The sequence below is a fragment of the Patella vulgata genome, chromosome 2, assembly GCF_932274485.2.
Source record: "Patella vulgata chromosome 2, xgPatVulg1.2, whole genome shotgun sequence".
In the NCBI taxonomy this organism is placed as follows: Eukaryota; Metazoa; Mollusca; class Gastropoda; family Patellidae; genus Patella; species Patella vulgata.
This window is the reverse complement of record NC_065880.2, coordinates 44976758-45000425: the sequence shown is the minus strand read 5'-3', so window position 1 is coordinate 45000425 and position 23668 is coordinate 44976758. Positions and strand designations below refer to the sequence as shown.

General features: G+C 36.5%; 1 long non-coding RNA gene across 2 annotated transcripts; it reads right to left on the bottom strand.

Annotated features, from left to right (window-relative positions):
* Window positions 1–1240: 1240 nt before the first annotated feature.
* LOC126811583 (uncharacterized) lies at window positions 1241–23442 on the bottom strand. Of its 2 annotated transcripts, none has more exons than XR_007675654.2 (4): window positions 22908–23442; window positions 19907–20011; window positions 3092–3152; window positions 1241–1318 (listed from the first exon to the last, which is right to left on the bottom strand). It is a non-coding gene; the product is annotated as an uncharacterized LOC126811583 (long non-coding RNA). The 2 variants fall into 2 exon arrangements; XR_007675655.2 differs by lacking the exon at window positions 22908–23442 and adding an exon at window positions 21679–21710.
* Between the last annotated feature and the right edge of the window lie 226 nt (window positions 23443–23668).

The window sequence follows — 23668 nt, the reverse complement described above, 5'->3', positions numbered from 1 at the left end:
ACTCTTCAGCTGACCCCCCATGACCTCTTATCTAACAAATGAAGATAAGCTCTGATTTAAGGAAATGGTTTGGAGCAAGGTCATATGTATTTACTTTCTTTGACTTTGTACTGGTTCGGATCGATTATTCTTGATTTATGTCAAGGAAGATATATGTATTAAGTGATATATTGAACAACTCATTTCGCCTTATAACGTGACGCTAAACCGCATTTCATTTCCTTATAACGTTGACATAGACATAAAAAGTCTAATCTCGAATAGCGTGGTCATCAGACATTTTGTCAGGTCTATATGATTTTGAGGATAATGTCCGAATTGCCCAATTCCCGCCCCGGAATAGAAATGAAAATGAAATGAAATAGGGTTAAACGTCCTACTGTTATGTTCCGACTGGGCATAATGAAGGTGGGCATACGCCATACAGTGTGGTATAAGGGAAATTTTGCCCTGACAGCGGCACTAATGCCTACTCTTATATCGACTTTCAACTGCCAACTACCACACCTTGTCCCCTGCCAGTCCTGCATTAATGACGAGGAGGAATCACGCCGGAAAAATCCGGTAAACTTTCTCGGCTAACGCAAGATCTCCGGCTTAGCGAGCCAACGTTATACCCACTGAGCCACGTCCCGGAATAGAAAAAAAAAGGCAACAACCCACGCCTACACAGATATGTTTTATTAAAATGGCAAGGATTTAAGAATCAGAATAAATAATCGTGAAATTAGAGGATAAATCAGGGGATATTTTTTAGAACTTCTGAGTGAACAAAGGTAACAAAAATTATAGCTTTCGGTTACCAGACGAAGATAACAAAATAAAGAGTGATCTGAATAAGGCGATATCATAGTCTTTATATTTTTCACTGATGTCAAATTAGTTCTCGCTTTACCGTTTCCATAGATAGATCGTTTTATCAGTCGTTTGTCTATCGAATTTCGGATCCACATTTAACAATCGTGACTGACAAAAAAATTACTCCTTGGAAGGGAAAGAAAACGAACAAATTATCATCTACATCGGAATTACAAAAAAAATCAAAACAACAAAACAAAAAAAAAAACACAAAAAAACAGGATCTCTACAAATTTCTTGGTTTGGTTAGTTTTGTCTCATTAATGAGATGTAGCATATCCGAAGCTAACCCCACGTTCTCGCGACACAACGACAGTTTTGCATCCATAAATTACACCGACATACTAGACCACCATTTGTACAGCATCCATCTCCTGGTTCTGAAGTCCAAGGTATACACGGAGAATGCCAGCCTCGACATGTTAATGGTTCCCTCTGGTTATTCTTAAATGAAACCCGTCTGTAACAGAAAATATATAATGTTAATTTATGGCACTATCTTTTTCCACTGGGGAATTATTTCGATGTGTTTATGAAGCGTAAAATAAAAGCCAACAAAAGTACAATATCCAGACAATAAAATTCAACTTCTGAATGACAGATCTGCGGGGAATAATACCATACGCTTCGATTTCAAGTTTAAACGGAAAGAACGGATGATATTAGGTGGACTGTGTTAGGCATATATTTAGATGCCTTTAAGATTTTAAAAATGTTAGATGCTGGTTTCATATTTCTGCTTTTGTTATCTACAAGTAATATTCATATTTCTGCTTTTGTTACCTACAAGTAATATAAACCTGTTACATTTGGGCTTTTGACCACGCGCATCACCAAAAATTATTGTAAAAGTATCGGTTTTACTTCTTTCCTTATGATCCCTTGAAAGCATAATTTTCAAAGCGGATGAAATTTAGGAACGTATTGCAAACTACGTTAAGGAACCGAAAGTTTGTATTTCTGCAAAAAGGTATCCCCGAAATTCAGACTGCTGTACAGGACTAGGATGCATTTTTCTGATTCTTAACCCCTTTTATTCAGAAAAATATATTTTGGTCGCCTACTGTAATACAATGGGCGGGAGTGCGCCAATCAGTTATGCATTGAAACTATGCTAATAATCATTTACATAATCATTACCATAAGCCCAGCATCATCGCTTACTAACATGTTTAGGGCTACCAAACCGAATAGCCAATAAATTCCCCAAAATAGGAGTTAATAACACCAATCATCCTAATATGTAATAATTAGATCGGATGGGGAATATAATAAAGACAAATATTCAATTTATTAATTAGATCGGATGAGAAATATAATAAAGATAAATATTCAATTTACTAATTTGATTATATATATATATATATATATATATATATCCAAATCTTAGCTATACATAGGTTGCCAGAAAATGTAACATTCGCCCACAAGCAGCTTTTCTTGTACTTGATGTCACAACGAAACATTGTAAAATTAATTGATAAGGACTACTGTGGTAACGAACGGGCGTAGCCAGGATAACGGAAATTAGAGATTACCATCTTCCATGAAAACTAAAATATTTCCATGTTTATTGTGAACACTAGGTTTCTTAACAAATGAACATAAGTTAACGAGGTTTCATAAAAGCCCCCCCCCCCCCCCAGCAAGTGTAATAAGCCAACCTATGTAATGTCCATATAGGATATTAAACGTAGTTTCTAGTGAGTTAATAAGGAGCAACTCAGTGCTTTAAAGTCACAATTCGTTGCATATCAAATGAATTCGTCGAATATCTAGGCAATCTTGGCGATTATAAAAAAAGACTCGAATTTCAGACAACGGACGGTCATACAGAATTATTGAAATATGCATTATTACAATTTAGACGTATAAATCTGTACATTCTAAAAGTAATTTTATTTATAGATGATATTTATAGACGTTTCCAGAAAAGCCATTCAACTCTGATGTTATAGTCAGATCTTAATTATCTCCCAGTCAATAATAGTGGCTTTCCGTCCGTTCTTGTCTGGTCGACGTTTTGGTCAGAAGTGTAATAAATTACCAAATGCCAGTCAGTTTTATATAGGCTATAAATGAATTGGTGTTTTCCCATTGTTCTTAAAAATAGTAATTGATTAACATCAGTCAATATAATAAAGAATTGAAAGGGATCCCTTTCTTTATTGATACCCGCTTTTGCGTAATAGTATTCATACATTGCTAACAAAGGAAAGTATAATCAATATACCTTTTTATAGTTCTTAATTTGTCCAAGGCCTCTACGTCTTTATATCTTCCGGGAGACAAATCTGTAAAAAAATAAGAGACGATCTTAAAGGAATTGCTTTCAAAAGCCGCCGGAGATTTTAAATTATCCACTCAAGCACAATTCAAACGATATAACCCAGACGACAAGGTTTGGATCCTTAAGTGTTTGATGTACTTAAAAGAAGATGAAACACGTGAAAGAAGAAGACATCTTCTTGTCGACTTCTAGTTTTAGATATATTACCACTTTCGTGACTATAGATACCCGTGGAGGGATTTCATCAAAGCAAAATTTGACTCGGATATATCAGACTTTGAATGGAATTAATACATTATCACGCTAACATAAGCCTACGAGGTTTCTTGTCTAATTGTTGAAGATTAGAAATGTTCTGCCTGATCTATTGTTTCTAGCAATTGCACAAGGCATTCCATCATTCTTTTTTGTATACGACGTAAATTAACTCCTACTTCCCTGGTCCTATTTAGTATGCTGGTGTTCTTTTGTTATCAATCACATAGAGAACCGTTTCAAAGAAACCTCATTTTGAACGATATAGACAATCAAGCATTCTTTGATTGAAAATCAGAGGGGAACTTCTATCTGGGGTCTAGAAAATGATACTGACATTTTATTGAAATAATATGTTAGAGATACCATAGAAAGACACAGCCTAATACGATGTAGGCAGGAATGATCCACCCAGAACGCATATACAACTACTTCACACCACCATTACAAACACATATGTTAACGTTATATCTTATTCTTACACACACACAAACCTCAAACAGTGCAACCACAAAAGAAAGTAATCTAATCGGGAAGGTTTCGTAATAAATGGCTAGCTAATTTGTGGCGTGGATAAGTTACGCAAGAATATCAATAATCAGTTCCTAAATAGATTTATATTGCAATAAGAAGTTGATGTAATCAAAATCGTAAAATGGGTATATTTATCAGATTTTACATCCAAGAAACTAGCACGGTAGCTTTAGACTAAGAAAATAACAAACCTATAACTCTCTTACTATATTAAGAATAGAAATAACAAATAATTCCCAAATATTTCCACACAAATAAACAACAATATGCATAGAAATATAACATTTTACTTTTCAGAAAAATATGTAGTCACGGAAAATGGGTGAAGAAACTATTTTAACCATTGCTTCTGAACTGTGTACTGATTTCTATAATAGAAAAAATATCTTTAATTATAAAACCATGTTTATGTTTGGTTGTCATGAGGCCAGAAGCGATCATATAACAAGAAGACTTGACATTTCCATGATTGGCTTTTGGCGGATTGAACAGCCATATAAGGTTAGACTCTTCATAAATAATACATAGTTATGAATCAATTCAAAATATGAATGTTGGTTTTGTGCCCAGAAGATTGTTTTATGGATATTCTCTTTTTTGTGACACTGATTGTTGGGTTAAACCTCGACTTATTTATGGCTTAAACAACCCCTAACTAAATATGAGAGAAAACTGATTGCTGAATGAATACCTTCTAGAAGATAACCGTACTTATTCCACATTATTGCGGCTAAAAAGACAATCATCTTAATTATATTAATTTTATCATATTCTACAATAATTTCCATAGCAACTGCCATTGTCTTTCTGAATCACAGGATACCAGAGAAAAAGATCGACCTTTTGCCATAGCAATCATCTGAATAATTATGTTATCTTTTTGGTGGAAGTGACGCATATAAAGCAGTCGTTCTTGAAGCGGGTATATATATATGGATACATGTTATCATATGAACACAATACACCGTTAATTTCCCCATTGACTTCAATGTTAATTCTCGTCTCTTTGACTGGCTCTAACCGTTTCCCAAATTGTCGTGGGGTTGAACGCTTTCAACCACAGATGTAGCAATACGTGGCAACCTCTTAATCAGAAGCATGTATGATGTTCACCATGAAAATCTTGAGATACGCACACGGGAAGTAACATACAAGTAAACATGCAACACTCGCCCAACATTTTAATGAAAACTGTCATACGGCATGGCCTACTCTTATTTCGAATTTCAATTGTCAGGGGTTCATTTACATGCACGCCAATGTGTACACGTGACCATCCAAACAACTATACGTTGCCCCTTGCCAGGCCCTCCATCCCTCAAAGTTAGCGAGCTAACGTCCTACTCACTGAGCTACAGTGGCTGTCGCACTTGAAAAGGAAATGTCAAGTATGTGTTGTTTTTTTTAATATTAAATGTGTCCTTAAAATCAACTTTAAAACATTTTCACCACAAAAATAATTTTCGCCAGTGTCATTTGTCACATCATTTTACATCAGTAAAGTAAGCTTTTTGTGTAATGCCATTTAACATAGCTGTTATAGACAGAAAACAACCACTCTCGTCGTAACTTTGATTGACACAAGACTTCCACTTCACTAAAGGCGATAAACCTAAACACAAAAACTGATAGTCGCCCCCAATTAATCGATATCCTTTCCAATCAAGATATCAGAACCCTTAAATAGGGTGCGATTAATTTAAGACCTGTTTAATTTGTTGCCAATGACGAAAATAGCTATTATTGATTGTGGGGGAGTACTATATTAGCAAACGGTTCATTTCTTAAAAACAACTATTTTTATTCCTGGACCTCGCTCGTTCGCGATCGGGCATGTGGTCTGTTTATGTGCTTCTTAATGGAAATCATTGGCGACTTGATTCAGTTGTTGATTAGGCAAATATTTGACAGTCTATGATCATTTACTTCAAAATACACAATGCCATGCTGCGTTTTACTTGTACACTAAAATACCATTGCAATCGTGATTACATTGTGAGTATCTAGTTTATTTGAACACTTTGACTGTACGGCTTACATTAACACAAATTTGCTGAGACACATGCGTTTCAATTAATTAGTCGAGCATAATACGTTTTATAAGTAGGTCAGTACATGGATGTAAACATAAATATAAGGCAACACAAATAAAATAAGTTGTTTCTCGGGCACCGCCCGCACGCAAAATTGGTTGCGCGTGCGGCCTATTTATTAGTCTTGATGAAAAATAAAAAATATGTAACGCCCGCCCGAACATCGATAAGCAAGTCATAAAAAGAATATGCCGCATGTATCTACATGCCCCATACGTGAATATCCATTCAAATGTATTAAACTGATTCAGATGTAAACGCTCATTTACGGGTCATTTTTATAGATATCGAAAGAACCTCCACTTTTGTATCACGTGATTTTAATTACCTCCCCTTGTGAACTAGAATTTAATTCGTGTTCAACACCGAAAGTCATTGACAACAATGCATTGTATTTCAATCATTCGATCTTAATCGGCTCATTATTGCCGGCTTCAGTCGGTCCATGTTTGAAAAAATCCTACTTATAAAACAATGAATCGTAGAACAGGTTAATTATTATAACTTGTGGCTACGAATACGATACGATGATAGTCACCATACCTTAGTCAGAATCTGGGTCATTAGCACATTTAACGGTAGTTTTGATAATCCGGAAAATAATAATTGGATTACACATTTTATGGTTTTACTGACCAGTTGTTAGTTAAATTTAAATAGTTATTCGATATAAACCCCAGATAGAACACCGAATATCCTGAGAAACACACCGAATATCCTGAGAAACAGTCATTTCCCGAATCCCGATGACACGTGACATGCATTGGTTGGAATTAGGTCAATCATTATAAACCAGCGATACTAGATTTAGATCTAAGTGTCGTTTACCGTGATGATTATTTTTGATACACATGCTGACAGAGGCTTACCCTTTAAAATATTGTCGTTATTATGGACGGCTATTAATAGTCGTACGGAATTTTATTTTAAACCAATTTCAATTATGGTTGTCACCATTACCATTAGTAAGCTACATTACGTGAATTAAATATGGAAAATTATTTTCCTTACAGTCAGTGTTCAGTGTTTGAGTAGACTTGATTTTTGGGTTTATGTTCTAAGTATGTATAATATATAACTGAAAGCAAAACTGTAGACAAGTAATGACTTTCTCATTAAAAAAAAAAAAAAAAATACAAGGCCGCCCTCCCGCCCCAACAATTTTCAACAATAGCCAAATTTTATTTTGCACCATCCTCTAGCCAGAAATGAGGTAAAAAAAAAAACAAACCGCCCTCCCCCCCTACAGTTTCAGCTGTCAGTTGCCCGAGAAACAAGACATTTATTTTGTGTAGCCTAATGTCATTTAAAATAAATAATTTTGGTATCTGTGTGACAATGATAATGCCTCTTTTAGAAAGTAAACCAAAACCGCGAACTTAGCTTTGTGGTCCAATACTTCAAAATGAAAGTACAGAAGGTCAAGGCACTGGTTCCACTGGCATTAACTGAATGTTTCGGGTGCAATCGAACGGTATCTCACACGTTCAACTGCTATTTCGTTTAGCGACGATTGAACCCCATTATCACAACCATTATTAGACGATTTGGTGTTCTCTGGGGTATCAAACATTTCAAGAGACGATTGCCATTTTGTATAACTACTTCGTAATAAAAGGGCAGTTTGGAGATAAATCGGTTATTGATTTTTTAGAAGGTGAATGAAGTTCATTCGATTTAAAGATATTTTGGATCGAATGATAATAAATGTGTTCCGTTTGTGTTGATCAAAACCAGCAGGATTGGCCTTAATATAAAACGGATTCTGGAAGAAAGGGGTTCATCATAGCCTTAATGTTCTTTCAAATGTAGATTTTGGCTAACCTATTTCAAAGATCACTATTTATTAATGATTATTTCGACGGAGTTGCAATCGTCCCAATACTACTGTGGCAAATCGCATCGCGGTAATCTATTACTGCTGAGAAGACCGTTAAATAAGATGTTTAATTAACTAAAAAGTTAATGAATACAGATTCAAAATCATTTCTGTTATGTTTATAAATTGATTTAATCGATTTCTGTTTTCGAAATAGTTGATTAGTGATGTTTACAAGCATAAATCAGAGATTGTATGTGAGGCTGACTCCTCTTCAGTATTTGATCGTGTTTGTAAAACTGTTTAAGCGACGTTTGATTCAAGTTCCGAAAATCAAACATATGAATCGAATCTTCTGGATTACGTGTAGTAAGAGCCAACCCTCTCTCTCTCCCTGGAGTGGCATTAAAACACAAACATATAGCGATCAATTCCCAAAGCAATTCACCGTATGCAGTAAGATCATATCGCTCCCCTAATATACGTACGTCGTATGTACCCGCCACTGTGAAAACAAAAGATTAAGTTTGAGTGTTATATTATTTAAATATAATCTTGCTCCGTGTAATTTTAGCGTCTTGGGTTTCCAGTAACAGGCGCCAAGTGGTTGAATATATAAATAATTATGCTATGGAAATATACATCAATTTACATACGTACTTATTAGATTGTCTCGAGAATAATAGCCGACCATTCCTACATTTGCCAAGAAACTGTCTCAGCATCAATGTACATGTTCCCGAAATCAACATAATGGTAAGGCATGCTTCAACAATATGAATTAAATTTTTTCGTAATGTGAATTTTACGTGTAGGATAGTCAATTTTATTGTTTTGAGATGTGTAATTGTGAATCAGATTTTAATCATGGTCTATGTCTATTGCCGTAAATAAAACAATTAACAACGCTATTATTTCCAATAAGTCAGTTCAATTTTCCGGTATTTACTGAATCGATGTGCATTTCCTTTCATCTTATTAATGGGCAAGATTATCTAAATCGTAAGATGATTTACGTTGCATTTTCGATTTTTTAATGATCATATAAATATATAGAGCACTAGATAAACACTTCTAAGTTGGCATATTGTCTTTTTATTGCCCCGTTTATGTGGCTCGAGTTATGTAGACTGTAGTTCTTTGTTATTGAGATACGATGTAAGACGTGGCAGTATGTTTATTACACCCACTTGTGGGTGACAATAAAATGTGGTGTGGTTTTTTTTATAGTTACATATATATTGATATTGATTTTATCTCTGTTCTTATAATGTAATGCTTGACTAGCTTTATTGATTCGATTCTTTTGTGACATAAGGTTATTAAGTCTGTGCATTATGCTTTTAAAACTATACAAATAATGCTCAAAGCCTGCTGATAAATTAACTCACCATGATGATTTCCACACCTTGAAAATTCCTATGACTCTACCTATACCATCCTTAGATATTTCAAGGAACTCCAGATACTTTTAATAGATTTTTTGAAAACCAACCCTAAATCAAGACTGCTAGCTTAAGTTAAACACCAAGAACGTTATTTATATAAACTGATACAAATTAGATACACACGTGGTTATGTTAAGGCTATTTTAAGCTTGATTATAGATAGTAAAATATTTGTTCCTGCTTTACTGTCCTATGGGATGTTGTACACGATCTGCGTGGGAATGTTTTTCCCCATTTTGTTTTGCCATTACAAATTCAGCGCGCAAATGAAGATTTGTTTTTCAAATCAGACCAACATTTAATGTGTGATATTTAATCCATATCTGCACTAATATGATCCACATGTGTATCTCATCTCTTCTCAACTTAGCTAGTATGCTCAATTTGTTAGATTTAATAAAACCCATTTAAAATCCCTTAATCGTCACGTAAATCAATTCATTTTCATAACCACTAGCAACTTTAACATGCCTGAACCTGGTAAACTTCATCGGGTTCGGCTAACTCCTTATTTCGATTATTGATAGGGAAAGGTCTGTGCGATTACTGTTTTGTTTTTAATTGTTAAACGGAAGCCGGCTTTTTTTTTTACTAATTTTATATTAGTTTCAATGTTGGTTTATAGTGTTGACAGCGGAATAGTTCCTTCACTTCGGCTTGTCTATATCGACATGAATCAGATGTTTAGACAAAATGGTGACTCTTTTTGAAATTACAAGATCTATCGATAGACTTAAGTTATGGAAGGGTATCGCTGCCAATATTAAATGCTCTGCTAAAATGGCTTTTATATTGATTACGTGTAAAATGTACAATGTTCACAGTCCTAATACCGGTAATGATAAAGTCAAATTACCTCTATGACCAAAGTTAAATGTAAAACGTCAAATGCAATGTGTCAAATGTCAAATGTTATATTGGAAAATGCTGTTTTTGACGTGTTTACTTTTGACATTTCCCTCACCACATTTTACATTTGCGTTCTGCCAGAAAATAACTGACAGATTCAAAGAGCCATAGAAACATACTTCCCAGTGATGTATAACACGATGACTGGAATTTGGTATTAAGACCCGTATTTTTGACATTTTAAACTCTCGCTACCGCCCCCACACCCTCTCTCTAAATTTTAGTACAGGCTAATTAACTTAAATCCATTTTTATACGCCCACATTTTCATGTGGATTTATGTTGTCGTCGCCCCTGTCCGCCCGTTTGTGGACGCTCTACAGGTCACAATTTTTATCCAATCTCAACGAAACTAGAAATATAGGTTTATCTCCCTAAGATCTCGGTTCCTTTCGATATTGGCATGTATCGGACAGTAACTTCATGGATTATGGCCCCTGATTGTACAAAATATCGCGTTTTTAGCTTGTAGACCATATAGAGGTCACAATTTTTATCTGGTTTTGTTGAAATTTGAAATGTAAGTTTATAAACCATAGATCTTGGTTCCTTGCGATATTCGCGCATATCGGATTGTAACTACCTGAATAATGGCCCCTGATTGTACGAAAAATCACGTTCTTTTAGCTTGTTGACCCTATGGAGGTCACAAATGTAAAATGTAATGAGGGAAATGTAAAATGTAGACACGCCAAAAATAGCCTTTTCTAATCAAATATTTGTCATTTGACACATTACATTTGACGTTTTACATTTAACTTTGGCCGTAGAGGTATTTTGACTTCATCTTACCGGTTTTAGGACATTATACTTTTTACATATAATCAATGGAAAAGACATTTAATATTGGCAGCGATACCCTTCCATATTAAGTAGGTTACTGGTTAGGAGTGTTTATCAGTAAGTTTAAAGAGACGACACCAAGGTCGACGTTTTTGTGATTTGAAGTTTCACAGCGCGGTTCTTACTTTGGTCTAAAACTCGCAAAATCCACAGGTAACAGTCTTGTCGTGATAGGTTGGACTAGGATACCGACGACACAACCTTTCGTTATAGAGAGATACCAATATAGAGAGATTTATACGTACGTTACAGATCACAGCGGATTAAGCAAAATAGTTACGGGAAACACATTGCAAAAGTACAGTTTTAAGAATGGATTGAACTATATGATTATAATACAAATTCAGTAAAACTGATCCAGTGGTCAAAGTGCAGTGAAAGAATTCGGTCAAACCGCGTAACGTCAGCATATGGGTTCACCACATGGTAAACCCCACGTAATTAAAAGTGGTACACGTTGGTTATGATGGATAGGTAAGCATACGCTGCTTACCGAAAGACACCCATCACTTCCATAGCGTTAACTAATATAAATTAAAATGGGGTTGAACAACTTACTTTTCTACACCAACCGGTTTTTCGTCACATATTAGGTTGGGCCAAACAGATCCGTAACGACAGAAGACACAAACATAGATCATGCCATAGCCATAAACATTCACACTTAACACAATGATTTTAGAAATTTAATAAGGTTATTAAGCCAGAAAAAAGATATCTTATGAAACAGAAAAGGTTCTATTACACCAAATGTTATATATACCTTGTTGAATGTTAATAAAGAAAAAGATAGGCATCTAGTTTTACAGCTACTCCGACGATCACATAAAAAAATATTAGAAGCCGGCCTTGGAGCTCCCTTGATTTAAAGAATTTCTGATCTGACCTGCTGTACGTGTATATTGACAATCTTTCAAGGAAAGGCTCATACTAATAAAGAGAATTAAAATTGCGGTGAATAGGTTTTCCAAATCAAAAGGTGGCCGGCCATTACGACTATTTGTCATAAGTATGCGAGCGTCACATAAATATCTATCGGGATGGATGGGTTTTACGAACAGAAAGCTTGTGCCTTCTTAAACCCATTTCGAGCTCCAGTAGTAAGTTTGCGAGCAGATAAATATCGTTGGCTGAAATCAAGCACGTCATACTAAATTTAAAAATGGACTCCAATTGTCGTATATTGAACCGTAAAGGGATTAACTGGGCTTTTCAGACACCCATAAAATGAACTACACCAACAAGCACATGTTTATTCTTAGAACGGAAAAGGGCATACAGATCATGCCAGCAAACATACATAGTATTAAATATGGACAAGAATTTAGATTATGAACACCCCCCCCCCCTCCTTAAGTTGAAACAATGTCTAGAGTATCAAACTTTGAATTTGAAAAAGTTCCCTTTTAAAATATTCATAATTTTGAAATTGTTTTACATGTTCAATCAGGACTCGGAGTAGTTCGGGCTTCAGGCTCAGGTGGAACTAACAGTTGTTCTGAAAAGTGAGAATTAATCGCAGGACTTTCTATGGACGGTTCAAGTAGAGCTGGTGGTTTACTAGTGTTGTCAGTCAGTGGGGGTGGTGGAATGGGTAACAATGGCGGCACAGGAGTTGCAAGTTCTGGCTTTGGTGCTCTTTCTTCGTCAGGATAACGCTTACGAAGGTGATCCCGGTGTCGACGCCAAATTCGACCATCGACCAACTTTACGCTGAATATTACTGGACCTAACTTTTGTTCAATAAGTCCGGGTAACCATTTTGGGTTCCCTTGGAAATTTAGAGCCCACTCAGTGTCTCCAGCATGAAATACATGATCCACGGCGTGCGAGTTGTGATGCTGTACATCATATTCTTGCTTTGTGAGGACACGATTTTGCATTGACGGCAAAACAAGAGCAAGTCGCGTCTTCGGTCTTCTTTTAAAAAGTAGTTCAGCTGGTGATTTTCTAGTTGTTTGTGGCGTCCCCCGATACGTCAGCAAAAGGCGATAGAGTCGATCTTCCAGATTACCAGTCGACTTTTTAAGTTCAGCTTTAATGGTCTGTACAGCCCGTTCTGCTAAACCGTTACTTGCAGGGTGGTAGGGCGAGCTCATTATGTATTTGATACCGTTTATTTTACAAAACTCTGGCTACTGGTGAAACAGGTACCATTGTCGGATACTATTGTACTTGGCAGTCCTAACATTGCAAACGTTTGGTGCAACTTTGTTAGTGTGATGTCTGTTCGTCGAAGAAGAAACAACATGAGCGTCAATGTACTTGCTGTGAGCATCTTTCACCCTTTTTCTCGATTTCTCCATCCATCCCAGGCCACCAGATGTACCTCTGGGCACGTCCTTTCATGCGGACCATTCCTGGATGACATTTATGTAACTCGTTGAGTAAGCGATCGCGGGTTTCTGGTGGGATGACGGCACAAGTTTCCCACAACAACACCCTTTGTTCTACACTCAGTTCATGTTGTCTGTTGATGTATGGACTGAATGCAGGTGTATTAGCAATGTTGCCTCTGGTCACTATGGATTGACGAACTTGAGATAGGATAGGGTCTCCACCAGTCCACTGGCTAATCAATGGTGCTGACATCGGTGTCTCATTCAGTAGTGACATGGTTAAAACAGTTTCTACCGGAACAGGTAATGAGCAACTGGTGTAGGTAAGGGAAGTCTGCTTAATCCATCAACATTAGCATTACTATCGCCACGTTTATAGCGCAAATGGTATTGGTAGTTCGACACTCACTGTTAAAGCCCAACGCTGTATCCTTGCCATTCGTGAAATCAGACGATCTTCTTTCAGATGTCCTAGCAGTGGTTTATGGTCAGTCTGTATAATGAAATCTCTTCCATACAGGTATTTGTGGAATTTGTTTAATCCAAACATGATAGCCAGACCCTCTCGGTCAATATGGGCATTTTTTTTCGGCAGGCGCGAGTGATCAAGATGCGTATGCAACTGGTTTATCGGATCCATCTTTCAATTGGTGAGAGAGAACAGCGCCAACTCCGTATGGGGGGGCATCACAAGTATCAGTGGTAGGTCAGGGTTGTAGGGTACAAGAACACTTGAGGACTGCAAAAGCTCCTTTGACCTGTCGAAAGCGTTACTTTGTTCTTTCCCCCAATGCCAAGGTTCGTCGTTACGTAGTAACTTGTACAGTGGTGCATGTACCGAACTTAAGTTATCCATGAACTTGTTAATCAATCCAAGATAACTCTTTAACTCTGTTGGCAATGGTGCATTTTGAATAGCGTTGACCTTTTCAGTCGTTGTCCAGTTTGTGACCTAAACCTTCACATGTAGACTGTAGAAATTTGCATTTCTTATAGTTTACTTTCAGACCAGCTTCTTGTAGACGACACAAGACAGTTATTAAGTTGGCGCGACCTTCGCGGTACGTTCGTCCAGACACTATGATATCATCAAGGTAAACGATCACCATGGGAATTCCTTAGATGACTTGATCCATAATTCGCTGGAAAATACATGGGGCTGAGGGTACACCATAACAGAGACGAGTGTACGAGATCAACCCCTTGGTTGTGCTAATTGTTGTCAGTTTCTGTGAAGCGTCATCAAGACTTACTTGTTGGTATGCATGGCTCAGGTCTAATTTCGAAGTCAGCATACAAGTCATCGATGTTGGGAATTGGATGTCTGTCAACCTTTGTAGCAATATTCACTGTCAAACGGTAGTCACCACAGATCCTGACATCACCATTAGGCTTTAAAACGGGAACGACTGGAGCACCCCACTTGAGAATTCAACGGGTTTCAGAATACCTTCATTAACGAGTCGGTCGAGTTCAGCTTCTACTTTAGCTCTCATCGAAATAGGTACCAGGCGTGGCTTGAAATATCGAGGCTTCACATCCTCATCAACGTGCAACTTTGCTTTCACATTTTTCAGTTTGCCGAGACCAGGTTCAAACAGTTCAGGAAACCAATCGCGTACAAGTAGATTTGGTCCATTCCCTTTCACAATGAGGCATGGTAATTTTATTGACTTATCTTGGTGTACAACATTTAACATGGCACGACCTTCAGGCTGCATGGCTTCACCAGAGGAAGTACGTAGAACAGGTAGATTATCAGTTTCTACTGGTAACAGCTGTCCATCTCCTCGCAAGAGCTCTACTTGTGTGATGATTATAGATACACTAGCACCTGTATCTATCTCCACCATGGTGGGCATATTGTTCAGTGTCAAAATACAACAGTAAGGTTTCACATTAATATTGGTTGCTTCCGTTCGATACAAACTCAAATGTTCATACTCATCGTAAGCTGGTTGCATATTAACAGATTCACTAGTCTTTGAAATTTATGTCTCCACGTAGTGCGTTGACTTGGCTGTAGTGTCTGTACTTCTGCAAACACATGAGAAATGATTGCGTTTTTTACAGTTGTGGCATGTTTTTCCCCATGCCCTACAGTGTCGACGATGGTGAGCGGGGTCCCCGACAGACTGAGCAGTTAGTGGTCGGGGCGGTATTGTTACCGTCATTTCGGGACCTTGTATTATGTGCCCCTTTTTGAGGAAAACGGAAACTGTCAGGCTTGTGCTGTACGAAGGAACGACGATTACCAGTACCTGTGCGTGGATTATTATTGATATTTATCGCATTCACTGAAGCCAATATTTGTAATTTCGTAGCTTCTAGTGTTCTGCCATATGTCAATAAATCGGCAAGTGTAATGTTGGCGTTCGTCAATCCTTTGTCTCTGACCTTTTCATTGAGGCATTTCTGTATAATTTGTGACTTCATTTCCCTCGTTGTATCAGTAAAATTACAATATTTGCTGAGTTATGTAAGGCGAGCATTAAATTTGTCAAGCGATTCCCCTTAATGCTGAGTTGCCTGTCTGAAGACGAAAATCTTGTACTCGGTGTTACGTTTAGGAGCAAAATAGTTCTGCAACTTCTCTTTTGTTCTAGCGAAATCGTCGTCGTCCGCAACTCCAACAGATTCGCTCAGATCAAATACTTCTTCCCCTGCTAGGTGTAGTAGCACCGTTTTCTTGCGGGCGTCAGTCTTAACTTCCTTTGCGATGAGGAAATTGTCAAAACGTCTGACCCATTTTTCCTAGCGTGTGCTAGCATGGCGGTCGGTTTTAAGTTGAAGGACGGGAGCAATTATGTCTTATATTGAACCGTAGAGGGCATACAGAGCATGCGCAGCAAACATACAAAGTATAAAATATGGACAAGGATTTAGATTATGAACACAACATATAACCAATCAATGTTTGGCTTGCGTACTATTTTTTTACGTTTGGTGGCTATAATCTACGTAGGCTTTATGGTGTAAACATCTGCTAATTACCAAAGATAATATTAAATCATAATTACTTGCGCGTAGGGGTCTAGAGCAGTGGGGGGAAGCCGGAAGACCCAGTTAAAATCGACGGGGTTAGGGGTGTAGGTGGGGGGAATCCCACGCATTGTCGCACATAAGCTTAGGATCGACACCAAGCCACTAGCCTCAATGAACCCCGCCTATTTCCGAGACTATATGAACAATATTATTATTCCATTTATCTAAAAACATTATGGTTCTAAAACAAATTTATCATCGTATCTAAAACGAGAAAAGCCTTCGGGATTTTTCACACGTAAAAGAACCCATTCCTGCTGCCCATTCCATTCCAATTATTATGTAAAATCGTATGAGTGAGTGAGTATTTTCCATCGACAATTTAAAGGGCTACACTCTCTAACCTACTTAGATCAAAATAGTTACACAAGTTTTCGCTGAATTTATTGAAAATCGCTGTAGGCCATATTATATGTACGGCCCGTAATGATTTTTGAAACGTATTAGCAGAAATGTTTCAAACTTTTCTTAAGATATAAGATCTGATATAAGATCTAATTTTAACAACCCCTATGTACAGTAAATCATAACTTATTCAGATCCCCCCCAAAAATAATGGCATATCCACCCAAGGTGATCATCATTCACGGAAACCGAAATCTTTATAAAGGATTGTTACATGGTTACCATGCGCACTATTATTCGTAATATAAAGACTGAAAGTTTCTTGATAACTACAGAACTACGGCAGTTTGTGAACTGCTGAAATGAGATGCACGATTATCACGCTTACATATGGCGTTATCGCACTCCACAGAGCACGTAATTTATAGTATTAAACAAATATATCGATAATATTATGTGATCCATACCTTAAACAAATATACCGATAATAAGGCAATATCGGTCTGTTATTTTTGTTCCGATATATTATGTGCTAAATTTATGTCTATTTTTTTTACACACTGTTACATTTGCGCAAAACCACGTAGAGTCATATAGGTATGAACAATATAAAAAAAATGTCTGGCTGCAGGCTACGGTCTATTGTTTAGGTATACTGCCATACTAATTACTATTTTTGTAATTATTATGATAAACTATACTTTGACCACAGAGAAACGACATCGGTGCTTTTGAAAAAGGATAGTAACTTTGTAGAAGATACGCAATTTACCCTAACCCATGTTCTTAGGGAAAAAAAGCCAATGGTGAGGCTGATGTCCCCCGCCGAAATCCCAAAATGAATAGATGACACATATGAATTAATTACATATTTATCTTTTCCAAATGTGTTGAGCAATGAAACTGATTATCTTTACTTAGTCTAAGCATAAATTGTTCACGATCAAACTCGGTCAAGGTTTTAAAGTACCTGGTAGTTTCGTCACTCTCCGTCAGTTAGAATCAAAGTTATCTTGTCCGAAAGCATCGGCCAATGAAATTGAACCGAGTCACGACATTCACCTAATGTAAATCTACATCAAGTTTAAAAGTAGAGTTGTCTGTTCCAAAGTCTGGACCAATCAAATTGCTTATTGCTACTTAGCCTTAGCATAATGAATCTATACTCAAAGTTTCGTCGCTCTCACCCAACCAGAACCAAAGTTATCGTGTTCCAAAATCTTAACCAATCAAATTGTTTATCTCTGTTTAACCTTAGCGGAAATGCGTGTGATCCAACTCTGTCAAGGCATTCACCTAATATACATCTATACTAAATTTGAACATTTTAGCTCAATTAGAAGGGGGGTTATTGTGTTCCAAAGTCTCGAACAATCAAATTGAAGACTCTACTTTGCCTAATCAGAAAATGGCCAGCATCGCACGTTGTTAAGTTATTGATTTGACGAAACCATACACGACGTTTTACCACTATCAATAAATTAGAATCAAAGTTGTCGAGATCCAAAGTCTCTACCAATCAAATTGCTTATCGCTCTGCTTACCCTGAGCCGCTCATTATCGAACTAAGTCATGGTATTGACGTAATGAAACTATACATCAAATTTCACCACTCTCACTTAATTAGAACCAAAGTTATCATGTCCCAAAGCATCAAACAGTCACATTGCTTATCTCTGCTTACCCTAGGCAGAAAATGCTAATCTTTCAAGTCCATCACGGGGGATCACGTGGGTAAGACGCTGGCTCGCTAGCCTGGAGGTCGGGTGTTCGATCCCTGCATTGGCCGAGAAAGTTCATCCAGATTTTCCGCCGTGGTCCCCCCTTGTCAGTGATGCAGGACGGAGGGCCTGGCAAGGACAGTTGTCTTGTCGTTCGGATGGGACGAAAAACCGAGGCCCGTGTACACATTGGCTTGCACGTAAAAGATCCCTTGACAGTTGGAATTCGATATAAGAGTAGGCCGTAGTGCCCCTGTCCGGGCAAAATTTCCCTCATAGCACACTGTATGGCGTATGTCCGTCTTCATAAGCCCAGTTCGGAGCAGAACAGTAGGACGTTAAACCCCATTTCATTTCATTTCAAATCCAACACGGCATTCACCTAATGAACGCCTACACGAAGTCTGAACATTCTAACTTAAAGTCTCGACCAATCAAATTGCTTATCGCCCTGCTTATATTGAGCAGAAAATGCTCATTATCGAACTTAGTCAAGGTGTTGATGTAATTAGAAGAAGAGTTATTGTATCCCAAAAGGTGTGACCGACAGACAAGCAGGACCATTTTAATAGCCCCCTGCTTTCTTCAAAAGGCGGGAGTCAAAATATTCGAACAACGATAACGCCTATGATCATGGTATTGCCAGTAAAGCAGGCACTTACAGCGTTGTGTTGGCCGCAGTACACGTATTTGTCTGAACACGCCACTGATCACACTGACGACACTGTTCTTCTATTAGTGTTTACCGCCCGTTTCCACCGTGGATGATATCGCAAACAAGTTGTCTTATTAAAATTTCCTGTAGGAAGAAACCCGAGTACAAGGAGTACACCCACGAGGTGATGATGTCGCCCACATACGCTCACACCATGGATGGAAACTACCATCCCACGCCAGAGGTGACCGGCCAACTAGGACTCGAAACGCGACACTCTTCGAATATAGGTCACCACAACCCCCGAGGTACTTTGTGAATAAAAGATTTTTATACATATTTATGGCGTTGCTTAACTCAATTTGACAGGTAAGGTGGTGACTATTCGTAATTGATACCGAACGAGTTGTTCAATCCAAGCCATGTGTTGACCCTGTTGACTATGAAAATTATTAATATATTTTATATGAACTGGCTAGTTAAGGACGCCTTGAACAACCATTCAATTTCCGCTTAACAAATTAAAACGGGATTCGCTACTAGACCGGACGTTCAACAATGTTTAGTACAGCAGTGGGGTAAATCATAAGAAATAGTGCGAGTAGAATTAATTTATATTGTATGGATTTTAAGACAAGATAATGTTTTTGATTCAGACATGCAATAAAGGAGAGTGATTCGGATTTTGCTAGGACATATAAAAATGAATAAGACATATTTTCATTTTGTTAAATATATAATGGTTAACCTACCTTACCTCTGTCGTACAGTTGTAATGATGAAAACGGAAGAAGCAATAAAAACACATAGGCTAAGATGACGCGATTCCACATTCTTGTTCTTTTCCACCTGCAATCCTAAAATATATACAAAATGTAAAATAGGTTATTGAGCCTCGTTATTACTACATTCAAAACACGGTATGCACATATTTGTATTCGATACAACGGACCGTAACAAGTATTCCTTTATCTAATGCCAATGACGTTGTGCTCCAGATATCATTTTGCAAACAAATTTGTCGTGTTAGGGACGGCGTATGACAAACAACCGACGTAAAACAAATTTCGCTTAATAAAAGCAATTATGGTGTGTTCCTAGGTAGATTCATTTCGCTGATAATATCACAGACTTTGAATTACATCTTACGGAGCCGAACTAGGCCTCGCGTAATATCGTTGACAATCATAATAATGGCCAGTATTAACGACGCTGAAACAGGAATTTGTACTGAATAAAAGTACAAGTAAAATCCTATGGCGGTTACTAGAATTTAATCTAATTGTGCACATTTCTCCTCGAAGTATATGTCCACGTATAAGATAATCGGGCAAATTATAATCATCAAACTTCTTAACCCCTTAGAATTTTTTATTCTCAACCCAGTTAAAGATACTTGTTTGATTCGATGATATATTTGAACTAGAAAAAAAATTCAAACTAATTAATCTATCAAAAATTTGCTTCAAATCCCTCTCAAAACCCTGTATTTGTCGGGAGATGCTGCAAGGTATAAATAAACTGTTGTTAGGCGCCATGGCTGTCAGCTCAATTCATCGAGGAAGGGTCCAGTTTTAAGAATGTATTTTTCGTTACTTACTGTCCATTTATCATACATATTGAGTCCTAAGTAAATTCTTAATTATTTTCTGTCAACTACTTTTCCGCTGTTTAATTGGGGAATCTTTTGTACGTTGACACCTCTCAATGTTCCCCAAACCGCCCAACAATTTGATCAAGAAATAACAACGGCTCCCTTAGTCAAGCTAGCACACAATAAGCTGGCAGAGTATTTTTTCGGGTAATCCAGTATTTATCTAGTAAGCTTGGGTGTCTATACTTTCCATATATACCAAATTTGCCATACTTTTATTGGAAATATCCACCCGATAAATACTTTGAACCAGAATCACTTAGAAGTTCTTATCCATAAAAAATTCTCAACACTATTGAAAGTACTGTAAACCCGAATTTGCTTAGGATACTTACAGCGTTAAACTCCCGAAAAAAAAATCTCAACACATTTAAAAGTACTGAAAACGATACTTACACCGTTTTGCATTTTCTTATATTATAATTTTATCCAATAAGACCCCAAATAAATAACTTACAAATCAAACATATTATTGTTTTATTTTTAAGACCAAATAATAATTGTTGGAAATAATTTGATTTTGTTTAAGAGTACTTTTAACTGAACAAAGCATTATATTCTATATTATTTCTATTATAAGGATCTCTTATATCAATTTACACGAAATAGGAATCAAATGGAAAAGAAATGGAAAAATAAATAATCTCGATAATGGAACAGTGAGTAATGATGACAGAGAGAGCATGCAAACAATATGTCTTCGACTGGATTCAAAGCGATTGTTATTTGATTTTACAGCAAAGAGACTTTTGTCTATCAAATGCTATGGCGTTTTCGAAATATTCCATAATAGTGAGCTTGGATAATAATATGACTAAACTAACCAGATGATTGTAAATGTGTTATCTATAAAAAGGTGACATCGTTTACCTTTTTGAAGTAAATCTTCAAGAGAAAAAGCTCCGGTCCCACAAAGCTTGAAGTATAATAACTATTGTTTTCTCGAAAGTAATCAAATCTAAAACCGAGATTACTGCCAGCGGTGAATAAATAGCCGCATAATAACTTATATAAAAAAAACTAGCCACTTTAACATATTGATGTTATATTAGAGCAATGAAATTGGTTGTTTTTATGTTCCAGATTGCTTCAAGCTATAATATTTCCTAACATATGATAAACCTACTAATTATTACGCAATTATTATGGTTATATCGTGGACCATATGGGGATTGAACAAGCAGGAAAAACATGATAAGTAGCTTTTCGATATCGATATATCTTCCACTTTACATTGAGAATGATTAATCAGTTTCGTGGCTGTACTGTAAAAATAAATTATTAAAGGGACATTATCGCAAAAATGTTTCTTGTTGAAAACAATTAAATGACTTTTCACCGCATGTTCCTTTTAAGAATAACAGGTTTTAATTTCCCGATATTAGTTTATATGATTTTAATTTTTGTCTATTTCCATTGGTAAATAATTAGAAAATTATTACCAAAACTAAAGTCTGCAAACGATGAACCAATATTTATGCAATTTTGTACATCGATCTAGCTATCATCCAAGTTTAACAATATTTCGAATTCTACTTCAGTTAAGGATCTAAACTAAAATACATGTTCAGTGTATATTTACAAGGTTAGGCATATTTATAACAGTGTCTGCTTATCATCAATATCAATTTGTTCTGTTTGGAATTCAATTCCATTATTATGTTGCAAGGTAAAATTAAAATGTAATCCCGAGAAAGATATATTATGTACTTGAGATTCTAAGAGAAAATACAAGTATATCATTACACAAAATGATACTTATAAAAATGTTTTAAATGTCAAATTACTCAAATTGCTTTAAATTCGGCTATATTGCAAATCCAGATAAATTTCTCCAATCAAATAAATTCACAAGCACAAAATATTTTCAGTGATGGTATAGAAGAGCATAAATTCAGACAACAGAATATTCTGGGTTTGAATTAGCCTGAGATTTGGTTCAGTAAAATTACAAATGTCAGAAGTCTGGAGAGCAAAGTGACCGACAATTTAATCAAATATTGAAATAAATCTTATCGGATATATACGTTTCACTTAAATCTTCCAACAAAAATATAATGAAAAATCCTACCGCACAATGAAAATGACTAATTACTTACCTATATCTTCAAAAGAAAAAATTATTATATCAATAAATAAAATCAACCACTTCGCTTTGAGAAATGCGATTCAAACACAATCCAAATTTCCTATTCGATTGTCGTTTTGTATGCACCAAAAGACGCGTTTAAAAGTTTCATGAGTAAAAGTTGATTAGATAGTTTTCATTAAACAGGTTAAGTCTAGGTCTTGTTTGAAATAATGTTCTCGGCAGCAACCCTTTATCCGTTCTTCCATTGAGATGCCATTCATTCAACACCCACTTCAATTCTGATAGTTTTATGTATGGAAGCTCACCACCCTAAACGACGCTAATCACGAACATTAAAAATCGAGAGAATCGAACATTATTAGATAGTGAGACGTACCGTGCTATAAATCAGTGTCTACATACAAGTCCGGTATGAACGAATGTATTGATCCGATCTCTCCTATTTTGGCGAGTTGAATTAAGTATGATATAAAAACGGGGGCTAATGTTCATGCATCAGCGCTGTTATTCGTTTGGGAATACTTTACATATTAAACTTATGGGCAGGCTTCTATTAATATCGCGATGTATTTTCTAGATTGCAATACACATGATGATGCTTTATTATAGAAATGTCTGATCAAATTGTGTTGTCCGTTACCGATTTGGCTGTCGTTGTTTATCGCGTATTATCAGATTTCCCCCACCAAGAATCAATCAAACATCCCATTATCAATCGTCATGAAGTCTAAATTATATAAGCTTATATGGTATAGAATGACACTAATA